This window comes from Hyla sarda, chromosome 1 (genome assembly GCF_029499605.1).
Source record: "Hyla sarda isolate aHylSar1 chromosome 1, aHylSar1.hap1, whole genome shotgun sequence".
Taxonomy (NCBI): Eukaryota; Metazoa; Chordata; class Amphibia; order Anura; family Hylidae; genus Hyla; species Hyla sarda.
In genome coordinates this window covers 304,469,149-304,496,635 of record NC_079189.1, presented here as the reverse complement: position 1 = coordinate 304,496,635, position 27,487 = coordinate 304,469,149, and the positions used below count along the sequence as shown (strand labels likewise).

At 46.4% G+C, this 27,487-nt stretch overlaps 1 protein-coding gene across 1 annotated transcript in view; it reads left to right on the top strand.

Moving 5' to 3' along the window:
• The window catches only part of CERS1 (ceramide synthase 1), a 65,132-nt gene that overhangs the window by 5,152 nt on the left and 32,493 nt on the right, over positions 1 to 27,487 (top strand). The gene's annotated exons all lie outside the window — the stretch shown is intronic.

Here is a 27,487-nt window from a genome sequence, read left to right as displayed (position 1 = left end):
CCCTTCCTCAGATCAGGGTACAATAATAGTGACAGGCACAGCTATATAAAGGCCAGAAATGTACACCATATCTGCATAAATGGCTTCAAAAATACATTCACATACTGTATATCTTTAAATGTATGTACATTTACGTGGATGTATTTTGGAAGCCATTTATGCAGATATGGTGTATATTTCTGGCCTTCATATAGCTGTGCCTGTCACTATTACTGTGCCCTGATCTGAGGGAGGGCTCCTCCCGAAACGCGTAATCACTTTATATATTTTTATTGTAATGGTATTGCTGAGAACTTTTATTCATCTTACTTGGACTTTGTTTATTCCATCACTGAGAGTCTGCAGTGCCATACTTCAAGGGTTCTCTATAGCAACCAAGGCTGTCATTGTGTTGCCACACTGATATGTCTATTACAGATACACACCAGGCTTATGTATGTTTCCCTAGATCTTTTTGTAAGCTACATTAATATACATAATGCATTGCCAGCAAAGAAATTGTGAATACAGGAGCAGGCCCACTTGTCTATAAAAGGTCACTTTTGCTTCTATATATTAAAGGCTTTGTTTTCTTGAAAAGCTCTATATAAATGTATTATAATGTATGGACATCATAGACACTTTTAATTGAGAAATGCTCCAGGTGAGGGGGCACAATAAGTCTTGAACTTACCCATAAATGCTATTTGATGTGTGAATAAACATCACTACAAGAAGCAATACATGAGTACTGGGCAATTCCTTCTACAACAAATCCAACAAGACAGACCAATACTTGTGTGGTGAGGGTGTGATGAGGGCAGATGGAATTACCCTAGGGGTAAATGGCATTAACCCCTTGTGTTCATGACGCCAGGGCGTGGTTTATCCTCTACACCACCCGAAGGTATACCGCTGGATCCTGGTCTAGGCATGGTGGCAAATAATGACTATGATGCCAAGTTACGGAACAATGGCAGTGTTACTGAGTCAGACAGATATAGCAGTCTATACAGCTTGGCTAGGCCCACAGAGGTGGCCAGTGACTTCCGAGACCACAGTGCTTGCTGGCACGTATGGTGGACTTGGACAATTTGATGCAGGCCACGCTGACTTGAGACAGGTTGACTTTGATTGACTTGACTGAGACTGACTATACCCCGTTTGTAGCTTACCAGGTTTTAACTTGGACTTGTGGATCCGTGGCTGTGTGGGGTAGACTTTAGGCCTCTTCTGGACTCCAGACACACTCTGACAGGACTTGACCTTACTGCAAGTCAGCTAAGCAGAAAGAGAGCGAGCAGAGGCTCCACCCAGGGCTTATATGGGGGAGACTCTGAGGGGTCCCATAGGTCACCCTGTAGGTCACATGGTCACTGGTACCTCACTGGATTACAATCACATGACAACAGGTCTTAAAGGCATAACACATTTTATATGCAATACACCATACAACACAGGCACTTAGGAATATACATAGGGTACAGGTGCAGGGGGGGGGGGGCAGGGGTCACTGTTTGGAGTCTGCCTGACAGGGCAGCAAGGGTACAGGTGTGCAACTCCTGTACTGGGCCATCACACTTGTCTTTGTCTGTATATAATAACACAATTCATGGCTAATAATAACTAGCACAATGGTCCAGATTTATTATTGCTGCTAGACAGTCTAAGGATGAGGCAAATGTATCCTCTTATTTGTATAGTTAGGCAGCCAGGTATGTAGGTAGGTACCAAGGCAGGGAGCTATGTAGTTAGTTAGGTAGCCAGGTATATTGTTAGGCAGCTTCTATATATTAAAGTGGTTGTTCCCTTGAAAAACTCCTATCTATATAAATGTATTATAATGTATGTACATCATAGATATGTTTAATTGAGAAATGCTCCAGGTGAGGGGCCATAACATGTCTTGAACTTACCCGTAAATGCTATTTGAGGTGCGAATAAACATCACTACAAGAAGCAATACATGAGTACTGGGCAATTCCTTCTCCAACAAATCCAACAAGATAGACCAGTACTTGTCTGCACATAGTAACACAATTCATGGCAAATAATAACTAGCACAATGGTCCAGATGTATCATTGCTGCTATACAGTCTAAGGATGAGGCAAACGTATCACAGTGACACATGCTGTTTGATAAATTCGACACGTCCTTGGACTTTCAAGTTTCAGTTTTAGACTTGCCTAAAATGTGAGCCAATGTGAAGCTGGCTTAAATGGTCACTGTAAGAATCAAAAACTTTAAATATGTTGTACATCTTGGTAAAACATTTACCTTCTTTTTTATATACTTCATAAAAATGTATCTTCTTTTTTTATAGAAATCATGGCTTATAAAAAAAAAGACCACTAACAGTCCCCATATCATCCAGAACATAATCCTGTCCAGCTGCAGCATCATCTTTGTCCAAGCTGAAGCACAAGCTGGGACAAAGTCCAGTAAGTGAGGGTGGGACTAGCGCTCCTCTGTGCTCACTCCTGTCCTGTCTTTTAGACTCCTGTGATGGGGGGGTTACAGAGCAGCCTGCAGTTATTGCATGAAGAGACCCAGCACAACAAAGAAGACTCAGGGAGGAAGTGAATACATGGTGAGCGAGGGCGGGCTCATTGCTTAGCTCAGACATGCACTTTTCCTAGCGATTGATGTTGAAATGAGTGAGCAGCAGAACAGAGATATTTGTGAGACAAATACAGAAGCTAGACACATAAAAAGATGTGTAAAGAATCTGCATGACCTAGTAAGTAACATATATAGGCATAATTTTTTTTCTGTTCTATGACAGGTATGCTTTAAAAAATCTACAGCTAAAATTTTTCCACAGGTTAGTAAAGTATGTCATATTTTATGCTTCACCTCAGAAATATGTGTGGTCGCCCAGTATGGGAGGTGTTACCAGTACCCTTGCTGCCCTGTCCGGCAGCCTCTCTTCAGTGTCCCCTGGGCCCCTTGTACTTGTTTCCCCCCCTGTATATATGTTTTGCTGTGTATTATAATATATAATGTGTTGTTGCTTTAAGAAATGTACCATGTGATTGTTACCCAGAAGGTACCAGGGACCTGGTCATCCCAGGGGTTACCTATGGTCTCCCTGCTAGTCTCCCCCATATAAGCCCTGGGAGGAGCTAACTCGCTCTCTTTGAGCTCTGCTCTTTCTGCTAAGCTGAGGTCCAGTATAGACGAGTCCCAGTGTGTGTGTCCAGAGTCATTGGAGGCCTTAAGTCCAGTCTGCAGTCACAGCCAATTGCAAGTAAGCTACAGTCATAGCTTTGTCAGTCATTCGTCAAGTCAGTCCCTGTCAGCAACTGTCAAGTCAGCGTGGCCTGCATTAAATTATCCAGTCCTACTACAAGTCCCAGCAAGCCCTTGAGGTCTCTGAGTCACTGTTCACCTCCGTGCGCCCTGGCTGAACTGTATAGACTTTACCATCTGTCTACCCTCAGTAAAGCTACTTTAATCCATAGCTTGGCGTCGGAGTCATTATTGCCCCTGTGCCTAGCCCAGGATCTATACCTTCGGGTGGTATCAAGGATAAACCACACCCTGGTGTCACAAATACGAGGGGTTTTAGGAATCATTTCCTAAAAGGGATGTCCAGTATTAAAAAAGTGCTGTTTTTTTTTTTTTTTTTTAAACATCACCACTCCTGTCCACAGGTTGTGTCTGGTATTGCAGCTCATATCCATTAAAATAAATGCAACTGGGCTGCAGTACGTCACACAACCTGTGGACAGGACTCTCTAGCAATTGGAAAACACAGGCTCATTCTCTCTACTTAGTAGTAAAAAAGACCTGTGGCCAAACCCCTGTAATCTATATTTTACTATTTTTAAATAGCTTAGGGTGCCCTGATCACACATCTCTTTACAGTTTCTTGATATGTGCGGCGATTTCAGGCCAATCAGGTCACTGGTGACCCGATTGCCCGTAATATAAGATTGATTGAAGCTGCCCACCGATTGAAGTCCAGGCAGAGTGGGTGGGTGGGGTAAGTGCGGCGAGAGGGGGGAGCCTGGCCGGCTTACCGGAGCGGCGGCGGCAGAGACATCGGGCGGCGGCAGGAGGAGGCAGGCTGGAAAGTGTGGCGGTAGAGGTGATCTTCACTGTGGCCTTCTAAAAGTTGCAAAACTACAACTCCCAGCATGCCCAGACAGTCAAAGGCTGTCTGGGCATGCAGTTTTGCAACATCTGGAAGGCCACGGTTTGGAGATCACTGTGTAGTGGTCTCCAAACTGCGGTCCTCCAGATGTTGCAAAACTACAACTTTCAGCGTGCACTGACTGTCCAGGCATGCTGGGAGTTGTAGTTTTGCAACATCTGAAGTGGCACAGTTTGGAGACCACTATACGGTGGTCTCCAAACTGTAGCCCTTCAGATGTTGCAGAACTACAACTCCCAGCATGCCTGGACAGTCTGGGTATGCTTGGAGTTGTATTTTTGCAACATCTGGAGGACCACAGTTTGGAGACCACTACTTAGCGGTCTCCAAACTGTTCTTCCCCAGTTGTTGCATAACTACAACTCCTAGCATGCCTTTCGGCTGTCAGTGCTTGCTGGAAGTTGTAGTTTTGCAACAGCTGTAGGCACACTGGTTGGGAAACACTGAACTAGAGTCGGTTTCCTAACTCGGTGATTCCAACCCGTGTGCCTCCAGCTGTTGCAAAACTACAACTCCCAGAATCCACTGACAGACCCGTACATGCTGGGAGTTGTAGTTTTGAACAGTCGTCCGTAAAAATGAAAATGTTTATTTTTCATTAGCACAGCCCACTGTTCCAAAGATCTGTCAAACGCCAGTGGGGTGTAAATGCTGACTGCACCCCTTATTAAATTCTATGAGGGGTGTAGTTACCAAAATGGGGTCACATGTGGGGGGGGTCCACTGTTCTGGCACCACCGGGGGCTTTGTAAACGCACATGGCCCCGACTTCCATTCCAACCAAATGAAGGAAACCAAAAAATGGAGGAAAAAAAGCAAACTGGACATAATATCACACCAAACTCCAAAAATGGGCTGGACAAAATTATTGGCACCCTTAACTTAATATTTGGTTGCACACCCTTTGGAAAAAATAACTGAAATCAGTGGCTTCCTATAACCATCAATGAGCTTCTTACACCTCTCAGCCGGAATGTTAGACCACTCTTCCTTTGCAAACTGCTCCAGGTCTCTCTTATTGGAAGGCGCCTTTTCCCAACAGTAATTATAAGATCTCTCCACAGGTGTTCAATGGGATTTAGATCTGGACTTATTGCTGGCCACTTCAGAACTCTCCAGCGCTTTGTTGCCATCCATTTCTGGGTGCTTTTTGACGTATGTTTGGGGTCATTGTCCTGCTGGAAGACCCAAGAACTCAGACGCAAACCCAGCTTTCTGACACTGGGCTGTGCGACTCAAAATCTGTTGCTAATCCTCAGATTTCATGATGCCTTGCACACATTCAAGGCACCCAGTGCCAGAGGCAGCAAAACAACTCCAAAACATCATTGAACCTCCACCATATTTCACTGTAGGTACTGTGTTCTTTTCTCTGTATGCCTCATTCCATTTTCGGTAAACAGTAGAATGATGTGCTTTACCAAAAAGCTCTATCTTGGTCTCATCTGTCCACAAGATGTTTTCCGAGAAGGATTTTGGCTTATTAAGTTCATTTTGGCAAAATGTAGTCTTGCTTTTTTATGTCTCTGTGTCAGCAGTGGGGTCCTCCTGGGTCTCCTGCCATAGCGTTTCATTTCATTTAAATGTTGACAGATAGTTTGCGCCGACACTGATGCTTTCTGAGCCAGCAGGACAGCTTGAATATCTTTGGAACTTGTTTGGGGCTGCTTATCCACCATCCGGACTATCCTGTGTTGACACCTTTCATCAATTTTTCCGTCCACGCCCAGGGAGATTAGCTACAGTGCCATGGGTTGCAAACTTCTTGATAATGTTGCACTGTGGACAAAGGCAAATCTAGATCTCTGGAGATGGACTTGTTGATATTTTTCCACAATTTTCACAAAGTGAACTTCTCTCCTTTTTATCTGCTTTCAGGTGGGATTTGTATATTGCCCACACCTGTTACTTGCCCCAGGTGAGTTTAATGGAGCATCACATGCTTGAAACAATCTTATTTATCCACAATTTTGAAAGGGTGCCAATAATTTAGTCCAGACCATTTTTGGAGTTTGGTGTGACATTATGTCCAATTCTTTTTTCCCTCCCTTTTTTGGTTTGGTTCCAATACACAGAAAGGGAATAAACATGTGTATAGCAAAACAAGTGTTACTGCAACCCTTTTCTGTGAGAAATACTTCATTTTCTAGAACAATTTCAGGGGTGCCAACATTTACGTCCATGACTATATATATATATATATATATATATATATATATACTCCAAGAAGAGCAGCACAACCTATAAACGTAACTCTGTGGTAGGTACACGCTGTAAGGGATCCAGGGGTTGGTGGTTCCACTCTCATATAAAAGTCCAGAAAACAGCAGCACACAAAAGGTCTTGTGGTTTATTCCATTTCCAGTGCACAAAAACGGAGCAACGTTTCCGCAGCCTCTCCCTGCCTTTCTCAAGCTCACCTTTTGTGTGCTGCTGTTTATTGGACATATATATATATATATATATATATATATATATATATATATGTGTGTGTTTATTACATTTTATTACCACTTTACTTTTTTCCCCTAAATGTACTCCTTTTTTTTTTTATCTCTCGTTTCGGATCCGTGTATCCTGTGGATTACTTTAGATTCGGAGGAGTATGATGACCAGCATTTTTTTGGTTTAACCCGTTAATGACCATGGACATCTATGCTCGTCCATGTGCCATTAATGGGGTATGACGCGGGCTCCCAACTCGAGCTCGAGTCATTCTGGCCGGCCCCCAGCTGATTCCTGTAGCTGAGGGCCGGCGTTAATAGCTGACATGTGGCGATCGCCGCTGCCGGCTATTAATCCTTTAGATCGCCGCTGTCAAAGTTGACAGCGGTGTCTAAAGGTGCCTTTATGTTGTCCCTGGTGGTCCAGTGGGTTAGATCGCTCCCCTTGCAGCGCGATCGCTGGGGGCCATCCACTGTTGAGGTAGTCTGAGGGCCTACCTCTCCTTTCATGCCGGCTCCGGTGCTCAGAATGATAAAGCCTGGCAGAACCAGGCTTTATCAATTGAGCGCAGAGCTCACAGATCAATGGGATTCTATGGAACCCCATTGATCTGTATGAGGAATCAAATGATTCCTCCTAAAAGTCCCCTAAGGGGGCTAAAAGTGTAAAAAAAAAAGTTTTAAAACACACACATTAACCCCTTCCTTAATAAAAGTTTAAATCACCCCCCTTTTCCCAAATTCCATATAAAAAATAGATAAACATAATAAAAATAAACATATGTGGTATGTCCGAACTATAAAAAATATATTGTAAATTAAACCACACGGTCAATGGCGTACGCTGAAAAAAATTCCAGAATAGCGTATTTTTTGTCATTTTTTATACCATAAAAAAAGGAATAAAAAGCGATCAAAAAGTCTGATCAAAACAAAAATAGTACCGATTAAAATTTCAGATCACGGCGCAAAAAATACCATCCTGTAAGCAGAAAAATAAATAAGTTATAGGGGTCAGAAGGGGACAATTTTTAAATGCATAAATTTTCATGCATGTAGTTATGATTTTTTGCAAAAAAAAATCAAACCTGTATCAGTAGGGTATCATTTTAATCATATGGACTTACAGAATAAAGATAAAGTGTAATTTTTACCGAAAAATGTACGGCGTAGAAACGGAAGCACCTAAAAATTTTTTTCAATTCTGTCGCACAATGATTATTTTCCTGTTTTGCCGTAGATTTTTGGGTAAAATGACTGATGTCATTACAAAGTAGAATTGGTGGTGCAAAAAAAGAAGCCCTCATATGGATTTTTAGGTGCAAAATTGAAAGGGTTATGATTTTTAAAAGGTAAGGAGGAATAAACGAAAGTGCAAAAATAGAAAAACGCTATATCCTTAAGGGGTTAATGTTAATAAATTGGTTAGGGAGTGTTTTTTTATATAAAGTTTTTTTTAAATGTGTTGTGTTTTTTTTAATTTACTTTACAGGCTTAGTAGTGGAAGCCGGGCTTAGCGTTAGCCCCAAAAACAGCTAGCGCCAACCCCCAATTATTACCCCTATACCCACCGCCACAGGGGTGCCAGGAAGAACCGGTACCATCAGACCCAGAGCGTCAAAAATGGTACTCCTGGGCCTAGGCGGTAACAGAATGACGTTATTTAGGCTGGGGAGGGCCAGTAACAATGGTCCTCTCCCACCCTAGTAAAGCCAGGCTGTTGCTGCTTGATTGGTATATGGCTGAGAATAAAAATAGGGGAAGCTTTTTTTTTTGCATAAATAATTAAATATAAATATATATATATATATATATATATATATATATATAAAACAAAGCATAGGGTCACCCCTATTTTTATTCTCAGTCAAATACCAACAAAGCAGCAACAGCCTGTTACCACCTAGGCCCAGGAGCGCTATTTTTTACCCTGTGGCAGTGGGTACCGGGGTAATAATTGGGGGTTAGCGCTAGCTGTTTTTGTGGCTAATTGTAACTCCAGCTTAGTAATGGATTCCGTCTATTATGCAGCTTCCACTACTAAGCCTGTCAAATAAATAAATAAAAAATAACACGTTTAAAAAAAAAATTTATTCCAAAAAAACACTCCCCTACAAGCCCTCGTTAACCATTTTGTTAACATTAAACAAAGAAAAAACGCTGGTCATCGACGTAATCCACCGAATCAGGAGTTCACAGGATACCCGGATCTGAAATAGGAGGGGAAAAAACCCACAGAAAATAGGTTAAAACATTTATTGTCACCCGCTCGCACATCTCCCATGCCACACAACTACAACTCCCAGCATGCCCTTACAGTAAGAACATGCTGGGAGTTGTAGTCGTGCGGTGCGAGAGATGTAGGGGCGACTGACAAGCTTATCATCTGGCCCCTACTGCAGGACTACAACTTCCAGCATGCCCTTACAGTAAGGACATGCTGGGAGTTGTAGTTGTGCGGTGCTGGCTAGTGACAGGCTTTTCACCTGCCCCCGGCTGCAGGACTACAACTCCCAGCATGCCCTTACAGTAAGGACATGCTGGGAGTTATATTTGTGCGGTGCGGGCAAGTGACAAGCTTGTTTCCCGCCCCCGCCGCACAACTACAACTCCCAGCATGTCCTTACTGTAAGGGCATGCTGGGAGTTGTAGTCCTGCGGCGGGGGGCAGGTGACAAGCAAGCCCGGGAAGCAGGCGGTAAAGCGCTATGCTCCCTGGCTGGGGGTGATAAGAAAATCACTGTAATTTCACATATTCAAATTTAAAATTACAGTAAACTCCGTGGCGCCGTAGCAAAGGGAGCCCAAGCTGACATAACACTGCAGCCGCCTGGGATTCTCGCAGCCAGGCATGTACAGACATCCCTGCCACCCCTCAGTGTGTACAGCATCGATGAGTTATGGTAGGGACAAATCCTGCACAACCTCCCAGCCCGTTTGCAGGAGTCCAGGGCGACTGCAGTGATGCCAGCCCGGGCTCCTTGTAACATATAACGGAGCCACAGAGTTTCTATATCCCCTAGTGTAATAATAAATTTCCCACTGGGTCCCGTGATTGGCTGCTTGGTCCATCATATTTTCCATGCTGGCTTACATTTCAGTGTTTTTGCAACTTTTTGTGCGACTTTCACATTTGATAAATCTCCGACCACTGCAAAGTGAAAACTGAAATTTGCTTTGGTAGGCTCTTTTGTGATTTTTTGCTTACAGCCAAAAGTCGTACAAAAAGTCACACGACTTTTTGTGCGACTTTTGAAAGCAAAAAAGAGCTCTAAATCCCTTGATAAATGTCCCCCATTAAGATTAAATGAAAAATATTGAGCGGGCAACCAGTATGTGACAACAGACATTATTTTTTGGATGGCCAAAAACATTATTGATAGTGAAGGTAGTTGTGGTTTTGCAGTAGGGAGTGTAATTGTAGTTGTACAGTAGTGAACGTAGTTGTGGTTGTACAGAAGTGAAGGTAGTTGTGGTTGTACAGTAGTAAAGGTAGTTGTGTTTTTTTTGTAGTAAATGAAGATGTAGTTGTGCAGAAATGAAGGTAGTTGTAGTTGTGCTGAAGTGAAGGTAGTTGTGGTTTTGCAGTAGTAAAGGTGGGTGTGGTTTTGAAGAAGCAAAGGTAGTTGTAGTTCTAAAGTGAAGGTAGTAGTGATGTGCAAAAGTTAAGGTAGTTGTGGTTGTGCAGACGTGTTGCGGTTGTGCAGTAGTTAAGGATGTTGTTCTGCAGTAGTAACGGGTGTGGTTATGTAGTAGTAAAGGATGTGGTTGTGTAGTAGTAAAGGCAGTTGTGGTTTTGAAGTAGAGAAGTGAAGGTAGATGTAGTTGTGCAGAAGTGAAGGTAGATGTAGTTGTGCAGAAGTGAAGGTAGTTGTGGTTGTGCAGAAGTGAAGGTAGTTGTGGTTGTGCAGAAGTGAAGGTAGTTGTGGTTGTGTAGTAGTAAAGGTAGTTGTGGTTGTGAAGTAGTAAATGAAGATGTAGTTGTGCAGAAGTGAAGGTAGTTGAGGTTGTGCATAAGTAAAGGTAGTTGTGGTTGTGAAGTAGTGTAGGTAGTTGTGGTTGTGAAGTAGTGAAGGTAGTTGTGGTTGTGAAGTAGTGTAGGTAGTTGTGGTTGTGAAGTAGTGAAGGTAGTTGTGGTTGTGAAGTAGTGTAGGTAGTTGTGGTTGTGAAGTAGTGAAGGTAGTTGTGGTTGTGAAGTAGTGTAGGTAGTTGTGGTTGTGAAGGTAGTTGTGGTTGTGCAGACATGAAGGTAGTTGTGGTTGTGCAGTAGTAAAGGATGTGGTTGTGCAGTAGTAAAGGACGTAGTTGTGCAGTAGTAAAGGACGTGGTTGTGTAGTAGTAAAGGCAGTTGTGGTTTTGAAGTAAAGAAGTGAAGGTAGATGTAGTTGTGCAGAAGTGAAGGTAGATGTAGTTGTGCAGAAGTGAACGTATTTGTGGTTGTGTAGTAGTAAAGGTAGTTGTGGTTGTGAAGTAGTAAATGAAGATGTAGTTGTGCAGAAGTGAAGGTAGTTGAGGTTGTGCATAAGTAAAGGTAGTTGTGGCTGTGAAGTAGTGTAGGTGGTTGTGAAGTAGTGAAGGTAGTTGTGGTTGTGCAGACATGAAGGTAGTTGTGGTTGTGCAGTAGTAAAGGATGTGGTTGTGCAGTAGTAAAGGACGTGGTTGTGTAGTAGAAAATGATGTGATTGTGTAGTAGTAAAGGCAGTTGTGGTTGTGTAGTAATAAAGGTAGTTGTGGTTGTGAAGTAGTAAATGAAGATGTAGTTGTGCAGAAGTGAAGGTAGTTGAGGTTGTGCATGAGTAAAGGAAGTTGTGGTTGTGAAGTAGTGAAGGTAGTTGTGGTTGTGAAGTAGTGAAGGTAGTTGTGGTTGTGAAGTAGTGAAGGTAGTTGTGGTTGTGAAGTAGTGAAGGTAGTTGTGATTGTGCAGTAGTAATGGTGGTTGTAGTTTTGAAGAAGTAAAGGTAGTTGTGGTTGTGCAGAAGTGAAGGTTGTAGTGATTGTGCAAAAGTTAAGGTAGTTGTGGTTGTGCAGAAGTGAAGGTTGTAGTGATTGTGCAAAAGTTAAGGTAGTTGTGGTTGTGCAGTCGTAAAGGTAGTTGTGGTTTTGAAGTAGTAAATGAAGATGCAGTTGTACAGAAATGAATGTAGCTGTGGTTGTGTAGTAGTAAAGGTAGTTGTGGTTGTGCAGAAGTGAAGGTAGTTGAGGTTGTGCATAAGTAAAGGTAATTGTGTTTGTGCAAAAGTGAAGGTTGTAGTGATTGCGCAAAAATTATGGTAGTTGTGGTTGTGCAGAAGTGAAGGTACTTGTGATTGTACAGTCGTAAAGGTAGTTGTGGTTTTGAAGTAGTAAATGAAGATGCAGTTGTACAAAAGTGAAGGTAGTTGTGATTGTGTAGTAGTAAAGGTAGTTATGGTTTTGAAGTAGTAAATGAAGATGTAGTTGTGCAGAAATTAAGGTAGTTGTGGTTGTGCAGAAGTGAAGGTAGCTGTGGTTGTGTAGTAGTAAAAGTAGTTGTGGTTTTGAAGTAGTAAATGAAGATGTAGTTATGCTGAAGTGAAGGTAGTTGTGGTTTTGCAGTAGTAAAGGTGGTTGTGGTTTTGAAGAAGCAAAGGTAGTTGTAGTTCTAAAGTGAAGGTAGTAGTGATGTGCAAAAGTTAAGGTAGTTGTGGTTGCGCAGACGTGTTGTGGTTGTGCAGTAGTAAAGGATGTTGTTGTGCAGTAGTAACGGGTGTGGTTGTGTAGTAGTAAAGGACGTGGTTGTGTAGTAGTAAAGGATGTGGTTGTGTAGTAGTAAAGGCAGTTGTGGTTTTGAAGTAAAGAAGTGAAAGTAGATGTAGTTGTGCAGAAGTGAAGGTAGATGTAGTTGTGCAGAAGTGAAGGTAGTTGTGGTTGTGTAGTAGTAAAGGTAGTTGTGGTTGTGAAGTAGTAAATGAAGATGTGGTTGTGCAGAAGTGAAGGTAGTTGTGTTTGAGCAAAAGTTAAGGTTGTAGTGATTGTGCAGAAGTGAAGGTAGTTGGGGTTTTGAAGTAGTAAATGAAGATGCAGTTGTACAAAAATGAAGCGTGAATTCGGGTAGAATACAGACATGGTGCACATCTACAATCTTGTATAATGATCTGGTTGCTTCTCAGCATAATATCAAAAACTAACAGGTTGTTAGTATACATTTTTGATCAAAAAGTACAAGCCCACTCGCCACGTCAAGGCCACCTATTTAGAGTGGGTCCCTAACGTCCCTAGCATAAAATGGCGTAGCACTGGGCGGTGACCACCACCGCCGCGACACGGGGGGGGGGGGGGGGGGTGAACGACCCACTGGCAGAGCGGCCCCAATGCCACTCAAACCAGTCTATGGGCCGCACCCCCCCACAGACACGGCGCCACGGCAGCAATGGACGCCGCACAGCACCACACCAGTGTGAACAAGGTGTAATAGCTCACTTACCATGCTCTCCCAGTCAGACTGGGAGGCTGTTAGGAAAGAAATGGCCCTTGTGTAGCTAACTACTACTTATATAGGGTTGGGCTGAGGGGTTGGGGAAGAGTGCAGACACATGTTCAAAAAAAAAATAAAAAGGGAGGGGATAGAAAACACAGTGTGAATTCGGGTAGAAAACAGACATGGTGCACATCTACAATCTTGTATAATGATCTGATTGCTTCTCAGCATGATATCAAAAACTAACAGGTTGTTAGTATACATTTTTGATCAAAAAGTACAAGCCCACTCGCCACATCAAGGCCACCTATTTAGAGTGGGTCCCTAACGTCCCTAGCATAAAATGGCGTAGCACTGGGCGGCGACCACCACCGCTGCGACACCAGTGCCCACGGGGGGGGGGGGGGGGGACGACCCACTGGCAGAGCGGCCCCAATGCCACTCAAACCAGTTTATGGGCCGCACCTCCCCGCAGACACGGCAGCAACGGACGCCGCACAGCACCACACCAGTGTGAACAAGGTGTACTAGCACACTTACCAAGCTCTCCCAGTCAGACTGGGAGGCTGCTAGGAAAGAAATGGCCCTTGTGTAGCTAACTACTACTTATATAGGGTTGGGCTGAGGGGGTGGGGAAGAGTGCAGACACATGTTCAAACAAAAAAAAAGGAGGGGATGGAAAACACAGAGTGAATTCTGGGAGAAAACAGACATGGTGCACATCTACAGTCTTGTATAATGATCTGGTTGCTTCTCAGCATAATACAAGATTGTAGATGTGCGCCATGTCTGTTTTCTACTCGAATTCACACTGTGTTTTCTATCCCCTCCTTTTTTTTGTTTGAACATGTTGTCTGTACTCTTCCCCACCCCCTCAGCCCAACCCTATATAAATAGAAGTTAGCTACACAAGGGCCATTTCTTTCCTAGCAGCCTCCCAGTCTGACTGGGAGAGCATGGTAAGTGAGCTATTACACTTTGTTCACACTGGTGTGGTGCTGTGCGGCGTCCGTTGCTGCCGTGGCACCCTGTCTGCGGGGAGGTGCGACCCATAGACTGGTTTGAGTGGCATTGGGGCTGCTCTGCCAGTGGTTCGTTCTCCCCGTGGGCACTGGTGTCGCGGCGGTGGTGGTCGCCGCCCAGTGCTACGCCATTTTATGCTAGGGACGTTAAGGACCCACTCTGAATAGGTGGCCTTGACGTGGTGAGTGGGCTTGTACTTTTTAATCAAAAATGTATACTAACAACCTGTTAGTTTTGATATTATGCTGAGAAGCAATCAGTTCATTATACAAGATTGTAGTTGTGCACCATGTCTGTTTTCTACCCGAATTTGTACAAAAATTAAGGTAGTTGTGGTTGTGCAGAAGTGAAGGTAGTTGTAGTTGTGCAGTAGTAAAGGTAGTTGTGGTTTTGAAGTAGTAAATGAAGACGTAGTTGTGCAGAAATGAAGGTAGTTGTGGTTGTGCAGTAGTAAAGGTAGTTGTGGTTTTGAAGTAGTAAATGAAGACGTAGTTGTGCAGAAATGAAGGTAGTTGTGGTTGTGCAGTAGTAAAGGTAGTTGTGGTTTTGAAGTAGTAAATGAAGATGTAGTTGTGCAGAAGTGAAGGTAGTTGTGGTTGTGCTGAAGTGAAAGTATGTGTGGTTGTGCAGACATTAAAGCATTTGTGGTTGTGTAGACGTGAAGGTAGTTGTAATCATGCAGAAGGTATGCCATATTCATCTAAAAGTTGGAAAGGAGAAAACTCAAGGAACAGTGGGTGTCCTTATTGCTCTGGTAACCCCTCTTTGATTGACATACAGAGCCCTGTACATTGATAAAGGAGTTCTTGGAAGGTGAGGACAAAGTAACGAGTGGTGCCTGACTTTGACACATGAGCCGCTTGGTCTCACCTCCTGGACACTTGGATGAGAAATAAAAAGGCAATTTTATGTGATGTCCCAGTATGGTATGCTCCTACAGTCCTGTCTGGTTGAGTCCCTGTACATCCTCAGGGCTCTCCTGCAGTGATGCCCCATAATGTGTATAAGTTATATACTTAGTGTAAAGGACCTTTGATATGGTCACATGATTGTTAGTCACCTGATAATGGTTGTCACATGTTCAAGTCATATGTTTTGTTACCCAGAGAGCACCAGGTGACCAGATGACCCGCAGTTAGCCTATGGGCTCCTTGCTCAAGTCTAGCCCAGACTTCTTAGGGCCAGTGTCCAGCACATCTGGAGGCCTCAAGCCTAAATTGCAGCAACAAATCTGTAAGTCAAGCCATCTTTGTCTGCTGTCACTATCTTTAGTCAACTCAAGTCAGTTATAGTCAGCGTGGCTGTGCTAGAATCTGTCAAGTCACTGCAAGTCCCAGCAAGCTGCGAGGTCCCTCGTGTTACTGGTCACCTCTCTGGGAACCTTACTGCTCTGTAAAGACTTTTATATCTGTTCAACTTCAGTAAAGCTACCGTTAACCTTAACCTGGCCTTGGACTATTATTTACCCCTGCCTAACCTAGGATTAATGGGTGGTTACATAGGCAAACCACACCCTGGCATCACGAATACTAAGGGGGTTAACACCATCTACCCTTGGGCAGCACCATCTGCCCCTACACCTCACCTCAAGAAAGTTACAGTTTGCTGTTATGCCTTAACAGCCATCTATTGGTGTCTGCAGCTCTTAGCAGCAAATACAGCAGACAGATTTCCTTTAATATAGTATATTAGCTGAGTACCCGGCGTTGCCCAGTTTTTCCTACCTAATCCTTTTGGGTTAGGAAAAACAACATAGAAGGAAGTACTCGTCCTCATATCCCGTGTTCATATCCCTTCCTCATATCCCGTCCTCATATCCTGACCTCATATCCCGTCCTCATATCCCGTCCTCATATCCCGTCCTCATATCCCGACCTCATATCCCGTCCTCATATCCCGTCCTCATATCCCGTCCTCATATCCCTTCCTCATATCCCATCCTCATATCCCGACCTCATATCCCGTCCTCATATCCCGTCCTCATATCCCGTCCTCATATCCCGTCCTCATATCCCGCCCTCATATCCCGTCCTCTGGTGGGGCTGAGTTGTGATGAAGACATTGTAGGCCGAAAATAGAAGGAGGCGTGATTTTGTGGAAGTGGGACTGGAAGTCCTACATACCCCATCATTCATGCAAGGGGGTAGTTTAGGGTTAATTTATATATCATATATTTTTATTTGACATAAAAGTAACGAGTACTAAGTTTCATCAAAATATCACCAGCCATTTGCAAGTTATGCTGGAACATACATTTCCCATAGACTTGCATGGGACTATAACCCCTTAAGGACTGGGCCATTTTTCAGTTTTTTGCACTTTCGTTATTTCCTCCTCATCTTCTAAAAATCATAACACTTTCAATTTTGTACCATTTTGGTACAAATTCTCTAGGTCCATACAGTTACAAGAATACCTAATTTATATAGCTTTTATTTTATTTTACTACCTAAAAAAAATTATAACTACATGCACCAAAATTTTTTGAAAATGTTGAAACATTTTGAAAATTGGCATCTTCTGACCCCTATAAAACTTTTTTATTTTTCCGTATATGGGGATGTGTGAGGGCTAAATTTTTGCACCATTTTTATTGGTACCATTTTTGTTTTGATGGGACTTTTTGATCACTTTTTATACATTTTTCACTTTTTATACATTTTAGCGTTCATACTCGGTACATGTTCATTCGGTACATACGTTACTTTGGTTGAGGCTTTCAATTTCACATTGACCAGTCACGCTACAGGTCGGTCCGGATACAACCTGACACGACTTCAGGTTGGCGAGAATGTAATTACATAGATTGTATTTAGTTAGCAGTTGGGTTAGGCTACAAGTATATAGCTTAAAAAAATAAAAAAATGTAAAAAATTGGTGCGTATATTAGGGATCGGCCGATATTATCGGCCGATAATCACGATTTTGGGCATTATTGGCATTGGCAATTACCTTGCCGATAATCTGATAATGCCCGACCCCCCCGCACTGCCCCCACCACACCGCGACCGCCCCTCCCCCCCCGGAGCCCCGCCGCACCGCGTCGCACCCCCCACCGCACCGCCCCGGCCCCATTGCCTCCCCCATCCCCGGTTTTATAATTACCGGAATATCGGTATAAGTTATCGGCTATCGGCCCTAACCTGCACCGATTATAGGTATCGGCCCTAAAAAAACGATATCGGTCGATCCCTAGTGTATATAGGCCAATGCATGGTTACAAACTGTCTCTGCTTCAAGTTGATAGTGATACTACTAGTTATATATTTAGTGGAGTTTTCCATTTTCAGCCAGACCTTCCATGTCCACAGGTCGGTTCAGTCACTACCTGACACGACTTCAGGTTGATGACGATGTCATTACATGTTTGCGCATGTTTATTTAGCATTTGGGACGCACATACAGGGATATAGCTTAGTTTCTGTTGAGGTTTTGTCTGTCTCGGTGATATTGGTTATATTGGTTATTCATTGGTTGAGTTTCATGCTCATGCCGTTGCATAAGTGGTTTCATTGCCTGTCACGTCCACAGGTTGGTTACAGTTACAATCTAACACGGTTTTAGGTTGCCGACTAGGTAGTTCTCTGTTTACATGTTTAGCACTTGGGATTGTGCATATGGGCGTGGTTTGTTTTGTTTAGATATAATTTCTGTCACGATGCCGGCTGCCAGAAGGTGGATCCTCTGTGCCAGAGAGGGATTGGCGTGGACCGTGCTAGTGGACCGGTTCTAAGTCACTACTGGTGTTCACCAGAGCCCGCCGCAAAGCGGGATGGTCTTGCTGCGGCGGTAGTGACCAGGTCGTATCCACTAGCAACGGCTCAACCTCTCTGACTGCTGAAGATAGGCGCGGTACAAGGGAGTAGACAGAAGCAAGGTCGGACGTAGCAGAAGGTCGGGGCAGGCAGCAAGGATCGTAGTCAGGGGCAACGGCAGGAGGTCTGGAACACAGGCTAGGAACACACAAGGAAACGCTTTCACTGGCACAATGGCAACAAGATCCGGCGAGGGAGTGCAGGGGAAGTGAGGTATACATAGGGAGTGCACAGGGGAACACACTAATTAGAACCACTGCGCCAATCAGCGGCGCAGTGGCCCTTTAAATCGCAGAGACCCGGCGCGCGCGCGCCCTAGGGAGCGGGGCCGCGCGCGCCGGGACAGGACCGACGGAGAGCGAGTCAGGTACGGGAGCCGGGGTGCGCATCGCGAGCGGGCGCCACCCGCATCGCGAATCGCATCCCGGCTGGAGGCAGGATCGCAGCGCACCGGGTCAGTGGATCTGACCGGAGCGCTGCAATAGCGAGAGTGTAGCGAGCGCTCCGGGGAGGAGCGGGGACCCGGAGCGCTCGGCGTAACAGTACCCCCCCCCTTTGGTCTCCCCCTCTTCTTGGAGCCTGAGAACCTGAGGACCAGACTTTTGTCTAGGATATTGTCCTCAGGTTCCCAGGATCTCTCTTCAGGACCACAGCCCTCCCAATCGACCAAAAAAAAGGTTTTCCCTCTGACCTTCTTGGAGGCCAGTATCTCCTTTACGGAGAAGATGTCCGAGGAGCCGGAAACAGGAGTGGGAGAAACAAGTTTGGGAGAGAAACGGTTGATGATGATGAGTGGTTTAAGAAGAGAAACGTGAAAGGCATTAGGAATACGAAGCGAAGGAGGAAGAAGAAGTTTGTAAGAGACAGGATTAATCTGGCACAAAATTTTGAAAGGACCAAGATAGCGTGGTCCCAATTTGTAGCTGGGAACACGGAAGCGGACATATTTAGCGGAGAGCCATACCTTGTCTCCGGGAGAAAAAATGGGGGGAGCTCTTCTTTTCTTATCAGCAAACTTCTTCATGCGTGATGAAGCCTGTAAGAGAGAATTTTGGGTCTCTTTCCATATGGTGGAAAGATCACGAGTTATTTCATCCACAGCGGGCAAACCAGAGGGCAAGGGAGTAGGGAGGGGGGGAAGAGGGTGACGGCCGTACACCACGAAAAATGGGGATTTGGAAGAAGACTCAGAGACTCTGAAGTTATACGAGAATTCGGCCCATGGTAGAAGATCTGCCCAGTCATCCTGGCGGGAGGAAACAAAATGCCGTAAATAATCACCCAGGACCTGGTTAACTCTTTCTACTTGCCCATTGGACTGAGGATGATAAGCAGAAGAAAAGTTTAATTTAATCTTGAGTTGTTTACAGAGAGCCCTCCAGAATTTAGACACGAATTGGACGCCTCTATCCGAGACGATCTGCGTGGGCAACCCGTGAAGACGAAAAATGTGTACAAAAAATTGTTTTGCCAACTGAGGCGCTGAAGGAAGACCAGGAAGAGGAATGAAATGTGCCATCTTGGAAAATCGATCAACGACCACCCAAACAACAGTGTTGCCACGGGATGGGGGTAAGTCTGTAATAAAGTCCATACCAATCAGAGACCAAGGCTGTTCGGGGACAGGCAGAGGATGAAGAAGACCAGCGGGCTTCTGGCGAGGAGTCTTATCCCGGGCACAGACAGTGCAGGCCCGCACAAAATCAACAACATTCGTCTCCAGAGTCGGCCACCAATAGAAACGAGAGATGAGTTGCACGGATTTCTTGATGCCCGCATGGCCTGCGAGATGGGAGGAGTGACCCCATTTGAGGATTCCGAGGCGTTGGCGTGGAGAGACGAAGGTCTTCCCTGGAGGAGTTTGCCTGATGGAGGCTGGAGAAGTGGAGATCAGGCAGTCAGGAGGAATGATGTGTTGCGGAGAGAGCTCTACTTCCGAGGCGTCCGAGGAACGAGAGAGAGCATCGGCCCTAATGTTCTTATCGGCAGGGCGAAAGTGAATTTCAAAATTAAACCGGGCAAAGAACAGAGACCACCTGGCCTGACGAGGATTCAGCCGTTGGGCAGGCTGGAGATAGGAGAGATTCTTGTGATCGGTGCAAATAATAACTGGAAATTTTGATCCCTCCAGCAGATGCCTCCATTCCTCAAGTGCTAATTTAATGGCCAGTAGCTCTCGATCCCCAATGGAGTAGTTCCTCTCCGCCGGAGAAAAGGTCCTAGAAAAAAAACCACAAGTAACAGCATGCCCGGAAGAATTTTTTTGTAGAAGAACCGCTCCAGCTCCTACTGAGGAGGCATCAACCTCCAATAGGAAGGGTTTAGATGGGTCAGGTCTGGAGAGCACGGGAGCAGAAGAAAAGGCAGCCTTGAGCCGTTTAAAGGCGTCTTCCGCTTGAGGAGGCCATGACTTAGGATTGGCATTCTTTTTGGTTAAGGCCACGATAGGGGCCACAATGGTGGAAAAATGAGGAATAAATTGTCTGTAATAATTGGCGAACCCCAAAAAACGTTGGATAGCACGGAGTCCGGAGGGGCGTGGCCAATCTAAGACGGCAGAGAGTTTGTCTGGATCCATTTGTAGTCCCCGGCCAGAGACCAAGTATCCTAGGAAAGGAAGAGATTGACATTCAAACAGACATTTCTCCATTTTGGCATAAAGTTGATTGTCACGAAGTCTCTGAAGAACCATGCGGACATGTTGGCGGTGTTCTTCTAGGTTGGCAGAAAAAATCAGAATATCGTCCAGATACACAACAACACAGGAATATAAGAGATCACGAAAAATTTCATTAACAAAGTCTTGGAAGACGGCAGGGGCGTTGCACAGGCCAAAGGGCATGACCAGATACTCAAAGTGTCCATCTCTAGTGTTAAATGCCGTTTTCCATTCATCCCCCTCCCTGATGCGGATGAGATTATAAGCACCTCTTAAGTCCAGTTTGGTAAAGATGTGGGCACCTTGGAGGCGATCAAAGAGTTCAGAGATAAGAGGTAGAGGATAGCGGTTCTTTACCGTGATTTTATTAAGACCGCGGTAGTCAATGCAAGGACGTAGGGAGCCATCTTTTTTGGACACAAAGAAAAATCCAGCTCCGGCAGGAGAGGAGGATTTGCGGATAAAGCCCTTTTTTACATTTTCCTGGATGTACTCAGACATAGCAAGAGTCTCTGGGGCGGACAGAGGATAAATTCTGCCCCGGGGTGGAGTAGTGCCCGGGAGGAGGTCAATAGGACAGTCATAAGGCCTGTGAGGAGGTAGAGTCTCAGCTTGTTTTTTGCAAAATACATCAGCAAAGTCCATATAGGCCTTAGGGAGACCGGTTACAGGGGGAACCACAGGGTCACGGCAGGGAGTACTGGGAACCGGTTTAAGGCAGTCCTTGAAACAAGAGGTACCCCAACTCTTGATCTCCCCTGTGGACCAATCCAGGGTTGGGGAATGGTGTTGAAGCCAGGGTAGTCCAAGGAGAATTTCAGAAGTGCAATTGGGGAGGACCAAAAACTCAATTTTTTCGTGATGAGGTCCGATGCACATTAGGAGGGGCTCCGTGCGAAAACGTATGGTACAGTCCAATCTTTCATTGTTAACACAATTGATGTAGAGGGGTCTGGCGAGACTGGTCACCGGGATGTTGAACCTGTTGATGAGAGAGGCCAAGATAAAATTTCCTGCAGACCCGGAATCCAAGAAGGCCATAGTAGAGAAGGAGAAGGTAGAGGCAGATATCCGCACAGGCACAGTAAGACGTGGAGAAGCAGAGTTGACATCAAGGACTGTCTCACCCTTGTGCGGAGTCAGCGTACGTCTTTCCAGGCGGGGAGGACGGATAGGACAATCCTTCAGGAAGTGTTCGGTACCGGCACAGTACAGGCAGAGATTCTCCATGCGGCGTCGTGTCCTCTCTTGAGGTGTCAGGCGAGACCGGTCAACTTGCATAGCCTCCACGGCGGGAGGCACAGGAACGGATTGCAGAGGACCAGAGGAGAGAGGAGCCGGGGAGAAAAAACGCCTCGTGCGAACAAAGTCCATATCCTGGCGGAGCTCCTGACGCCTTTCGGAAAAATGCATGTCAATGCGAGTGGCTAGATGAATGAGTTCATGTAGGTTAGCAGGGATTTCTCGTGCGGCCAGAACATCTTTAATGTTGCTGGATAGGCCTTTTTTAAAGGTCGCGCAGAGGGCCTCATTATTCCAGGATAGTTCTGAAGCAAGAGTACGGAATTGTACGGCGTACTCGCCAACGGAAGAATTACCCTGGACCAGGTTCAACAGGACAGTCTCAGCAGAAGAGGCTCGGGCAGGTTCCTCAAAGACACTTCGAATTTCCGAGAAGAAGGAGTGTACGGAGGCAGTGACGGGGTCATTGCGGTCCCAGAGCGGTGTGGCCCATGACAGAGCTTTTCCAGACAGAAGGCTGACTACGAAAGCCACCTTAGACCTTTCAGTAGGAAACTGGTCCGACATCATCTCCAAGTGCAGGGAACATTGAGAAAGAAAGCCACGGCAAAATTTAGAGTCCCCATCAAATTTATCCGGCAAGGATAGTCGTAGGCCTGAAGCGACCACTCGCTGCGGAGGAGGTGCAGGAGCTGGCGGAGGAGATGATTGCTGAAGCTGAGGTAGTAGCTGCTGTAGCATCACGGTCAGTTGAGACAGCTGGTGGCCTTGTTGCGCTATCTGTTGTGACTGCTGGGCGACCACCGTGGTGAGGTCGGCGACAACTGGCAGAGGAACTTCAGCGGGATCCATGGCCGGATCTACTGTCACGATGCCGGCTGGCAGAAGGTGGATCCTCTGTGCCAGAGAGGGATTGGCGTGGACCGTGCTAGTGGACCGGTTCTAAGTCACTACTGGTGTTCACCAGAGCCCGCCGCAAAGCGGGATGGTCTTGCTGCGGCGGTAGTGACCAGGTCGTATCCACTAGCAACGGCTCAACCTCTCTGACTGCTGAAGATAGGCGCGGTACAAGGGAGTAGACAGAAGCAAGGTCGGACGTAGCAGAAGGTCGGGGCAGGCAGCAAGGATCGTAGTCTGGGGCAACGGCAGGAGGTCTGGAACACAGGCTAGGAACACACAAGGAAACGCTTTCACTGGCACAATGGCAACAAGATCCGGCGAGGGAGTGCAGGGGAAGTGAGGTATACATAGGGAGTGCACAGGTGAACACACTAATTAGAACCACTGTGCCAATCAGCGGCGCAGTGGCCCTTTAAATCGCAGAGACCCGGCGCGCGCGCGCCCTAGGGAGCGGGGCCGCGCGCGCCGGGACAGGACCGACGGAGAGCGAGTCAGGTACGGGAGCCGGGGTGCGCATCGTGAGCGGGCGCCACCCGCATCGCGAATCGCATCCCGGCTGGAGGCAAGATCGCAGCGCACCGGGTCAGTGGATCTGACCGGAGCGCTGCAATAGCGAGAGTGTAGCGAGCGCTCCGGGGAGGAGCGGGGACCCGGAGCGCTCGGCGTAACAATTTCATTCCTTCTTGCATTTATTGGGTTTTTGGCCACTATTCGCTGCATTTAGCTCATATTATCAAGGTATATCTGTCAGGCCTCCAGTATCATGTCGCGGTATCTTACCTGACTAGGCATCTTTGGATATGTCTCATGCCAGCAACGCTGCTCTGGAAAAACGTTCAAAGATGGAGGTTAGCAAGCCCTCTAGCCATCAGACCTTGACAGCTGGCCAAGTTAGACGGTTAGCAGACGCCACATAATTCCCGATTTGGATATCAGGGCAGCTTAACATTAGAGGCCGCTCTATTCTCAGGTGTTTAGGGTTTTCTAGGGTCTGGGGAATTCACATACAGGTGCATGATCGAAATTACATCAGGTTTGGGGGAATACAGATAATCATGCGTTGAAGTGGTATAGCAGCAAACGTCATTGCCAGGTCAGGTTGTTCGTATGGTAGTTGCCTACGCCCAACTAGTGGTGCCCAGTTCGAGTGTTGCAAGTTTTCCTTTCTCACGTCTAGGATCCAATGGGGGTCAGCCACTGGTGTTGTTAGTGGGGCGGGACTCACTACTACGTAATTTGTCAATCAGGTGCATATTCGCATTAAATCCTTAGGTTGTGGTCTGTTAGTTATCTCCGGTCACTCTCTACGCATCGGGGCGGCTGCATCGGCCTCACGCATAGTGAGCCAGCACACGAGGTTAAGAAATGGAGGTGCTTGAAGTCCTGTACTGACATACGTTATTTCTCTTAAACAAACTCTGACATGCACAATGCATTTCAGTCGTTGGCGTGGCGATTTTACATGCATTTATAGCGCTTTTGTTCTGACTGTGGAGTTTTTGCCCTCTATTTTCTTAGGTGTACTTGTACGCGGCAGGATATGGCACAACACTACCTGCCTTAATAAGTTACATGGTTTAGTAGGGTACAGGAGTTAGTAAGAGGTTCAGTAAGGTAGGCTCGTTATACTAATGAGCACCGACCATAAATAATTATTAACAGCAGTATACCTTTTACACCGGCCAACGGAGGCAGGAAACAAGCTCCGTTCTTACTGATCGCCATTCGTACTGATCCTTCACATGGCTTGATCAATCATGTGGTTGGGATGATTGGTGCAGCCTATGAAAGAGGACCTGTGGCCAACCTCAGAAATTTAGATTTTACTGTTAAGCAATAGCATCCCCCCTAAAAAATTAATCTCTTTTGATCAAAGCAACCTAACCAATGTTGGATATTTAAAGGGGTATACCAGTAAAAAAGATTTTTCTTCATATCAACTGGCTCCAGAAAGTTAAAAAGATTTGTAAATTGCTTCTATAAAAAAATCTTAATCCTTCCAGTACTTATAAGCTTCTGAAGTTGAGTTGTTCTTTTCTAACAACAGTGCTCTCTGCTGACACCTCTGTCTGTCTCAGGAACTGTTCAGAGTAGGAGCAAATCCCCATAGCAAACCTCTCATGCTCTGGACAGTTCCTGAGAAAGACAGAGGTGTTAGCAGAGAGCCCTGTGGTCAGACAGAAAAGAACAACTCAGCAGCTGATAAGCGATGAAAGGATTAAGATTGTTTAATAGAAGTAATTTACAAATCTGTTTAACTTTCTTAAGCCAGTTGATATAAAAAAAAAAGTTTTTTTTACTGGAATACCCCTTCAATGTTTTCCCTAATAGGGAGATATGTAGCTGGTTTGCCTGTGCTGACTGACAATTGTGCAGGCCTGTTAGGATTCGGCAGGCTGGATGTGGATCCTCTGTGTCAGCGAGGGATTGGCGTGGACTGTGTCTCCCCCTCTTTTTGTCCGGATGTCGCTCCACATGGGACGAGGACATTGGGAGCGATTGTAGAATCTCCTTCTGGAGGACAGAGAAGTCCTGGGTATGCTCATCAACGGCAGGCAGTTCAGAAGAAGTGGGAATGAGGAGGGGGGGCAGAGGGTGAAGCTTGGCATGGGGCAGAGTGTTACCAGGACCAGGGCTATGAGGAGGAGACACTGAGGTTTGACTGACGGGATTGGGAGCAGACATGAGGCATTTTTTGTGGCAAGAAGCACCCCAGCTCTTGATCTCCCCGGTGGTCCAGTCAAGGGTAGGAGAGTGGCGTTGGAGCCATGGCATACCGAGGAGGACTTCAGATGTGAAGTTGGGCAAAACAAAAAATTCAATTTTTTCGTGATGCCGTCCAATGCTCATGAGCAGGGGTTCTGTGCGGTAACGCACAATGCAGTCCAATTTTACTCCGTTGAACGAGGAAATGTAGAGTGGCTTGACGAGACGGGTCACAGGGATGTTGAACTTATTAACAAAAGAGGCCAAAATGAAATTTCCCGCAGAACCAGAGTCCAAGAAGGCCATAGCTGAGAAGGAAGAGTTGGCAGAAGGAGAAATCCGCACAGGCACAGTGAGACGGGGAGAAGCAGACTTCATACCAAGAAATGCCACACCCACGTGAGCTGGGTGCGTGCGTTTCCCAGACGTGGAGGACGAATAGGGCAATGCATCAAGAAATGTTCTGTACTAGCGCAGTACATACATAAATTTTTATCTCTACGGCGAGTCCTCTCTTCATGGGTCAGGCGAGACCGATCCACTTGCATAGCCTCCTCAGCGGGAGGCACTGGGGTAGATTGCAAAGGATACTGTGAGAGAGGTGCCCAGAGATCAAGGTCTTTTTCCTGGCGGAGCTCCTGGTGTCTTTCAGAAAAACGCATGTCAATGCGGGTGGCCAAATGGATAAGTTCATGCAGGTTGGCAGGAATTTCTCGTGCAGCCAGCACATCCTTGATGTTACTGGATAGGCCTTTTTTAAAGGTCGCGCAGAGGGCCTTGTTGTTCCAAGATAATTCTGAGGCGAGGGTACGAAATTGGATGGCGTATTCACGTACAGAAGAATTTCCCTGGACCAGGTTCAGCAGGCAGTTTCGGCAGAAGAAGCTCGGGCTGGTTCCTCGAAGACACTACAAACCTCAGCGAAGAAGGACTGTACAGTGGCAGTGACAGGATCATTGCAGTCCCAGAGCGGTGTGGCCCATGACAGGGCCTTCCCAGACAGGAGACTGACCACGAAAGCCACCTTCGACCGTTCTGTAGGAAATTGGTCCGACAACATCTCCAAATGTAGGGAACGTTGTGACAGGAAACCACGGCAAAGTCGAGAGTCCCCATCAAATTTGTTCAGAAGGGACAAGCGGTACCAGGAGCGGGCACTCGCTGCGGAGGAGGTGCAGGAGCTGGCGGAGGAGATGGTTGCTGCTGTAGCTGTGGCAGAAGTTGCTGTAGCATGACGGTCAACTGCGACAGCTGCTGTCCTTGTTGGGCGAACTGTTGTCCAAGTTGCTCTATCTGTTGAGACTGCTGGGCGACCACCGTGATGAGGTCAGCGACAACTGGCAGCGGGACCTCAGCGGGATCCATGGCCGGATCTACTGTTAGGATTCGGCAGGCTGGATGTGGATCCTCTGTGTCAGCGAGGGATTGGCGTGGACCGTGTCGGTGGACCGGTTCTAGGTTGCTACTGGTATTCACCAGAGCCCGCCGCAAAGCGGGATGGTCTTGCTGCGGCGGTAGCAACCAGGTCGTATCCACCAGCAACGGCTCAACCTCGCTGACTGCTGAGAAGGCGTGGGACAGAAGGACTAGACAGAGGCAAGGTCAGACGTAGCAGAAGGTCGGGGCAGGCGGCAAGGTTCATAGTCAATGGCGACAGCAAGAGGTCAGGAACACTGATAAGGCAAACACTATAAATGCTTTCTCTGGCACAAGGCAACAAGATCAGGCCAAGCAGTGAAGGGGAAGTGAGGTTATATAGACAGGGAGCAGGTGGAAGCTAGTTAGACTGATTGGGCCAGGCACCAATCATTGGTGCACTGGCCCTTTAAATCTTAGAGAGCTGGCGCGCGCGCGCCCTAAGGAGCGGAGCCGCGCGCGCCAGGACGTGACAGCCGGGGACCGGGACAGGTGAGTGACTTGGGATGCGATTCGCGAGCGGGCGCGTCCCGCTATGCGAATCGCATCCCCGCCGGCAGTGTCAGTGCAGCGCTCCCGGTCAGCGGGTCTGACCGGTGCGCTGCAGAGAGTCACGCCGCGAGCGCTCCGGGGAGGAGCAGGGACCCGGAGCGCTCGGCGTAACAAGGCCTGCATAAGGCTGCATTTACACCATGTTTTTACAATACA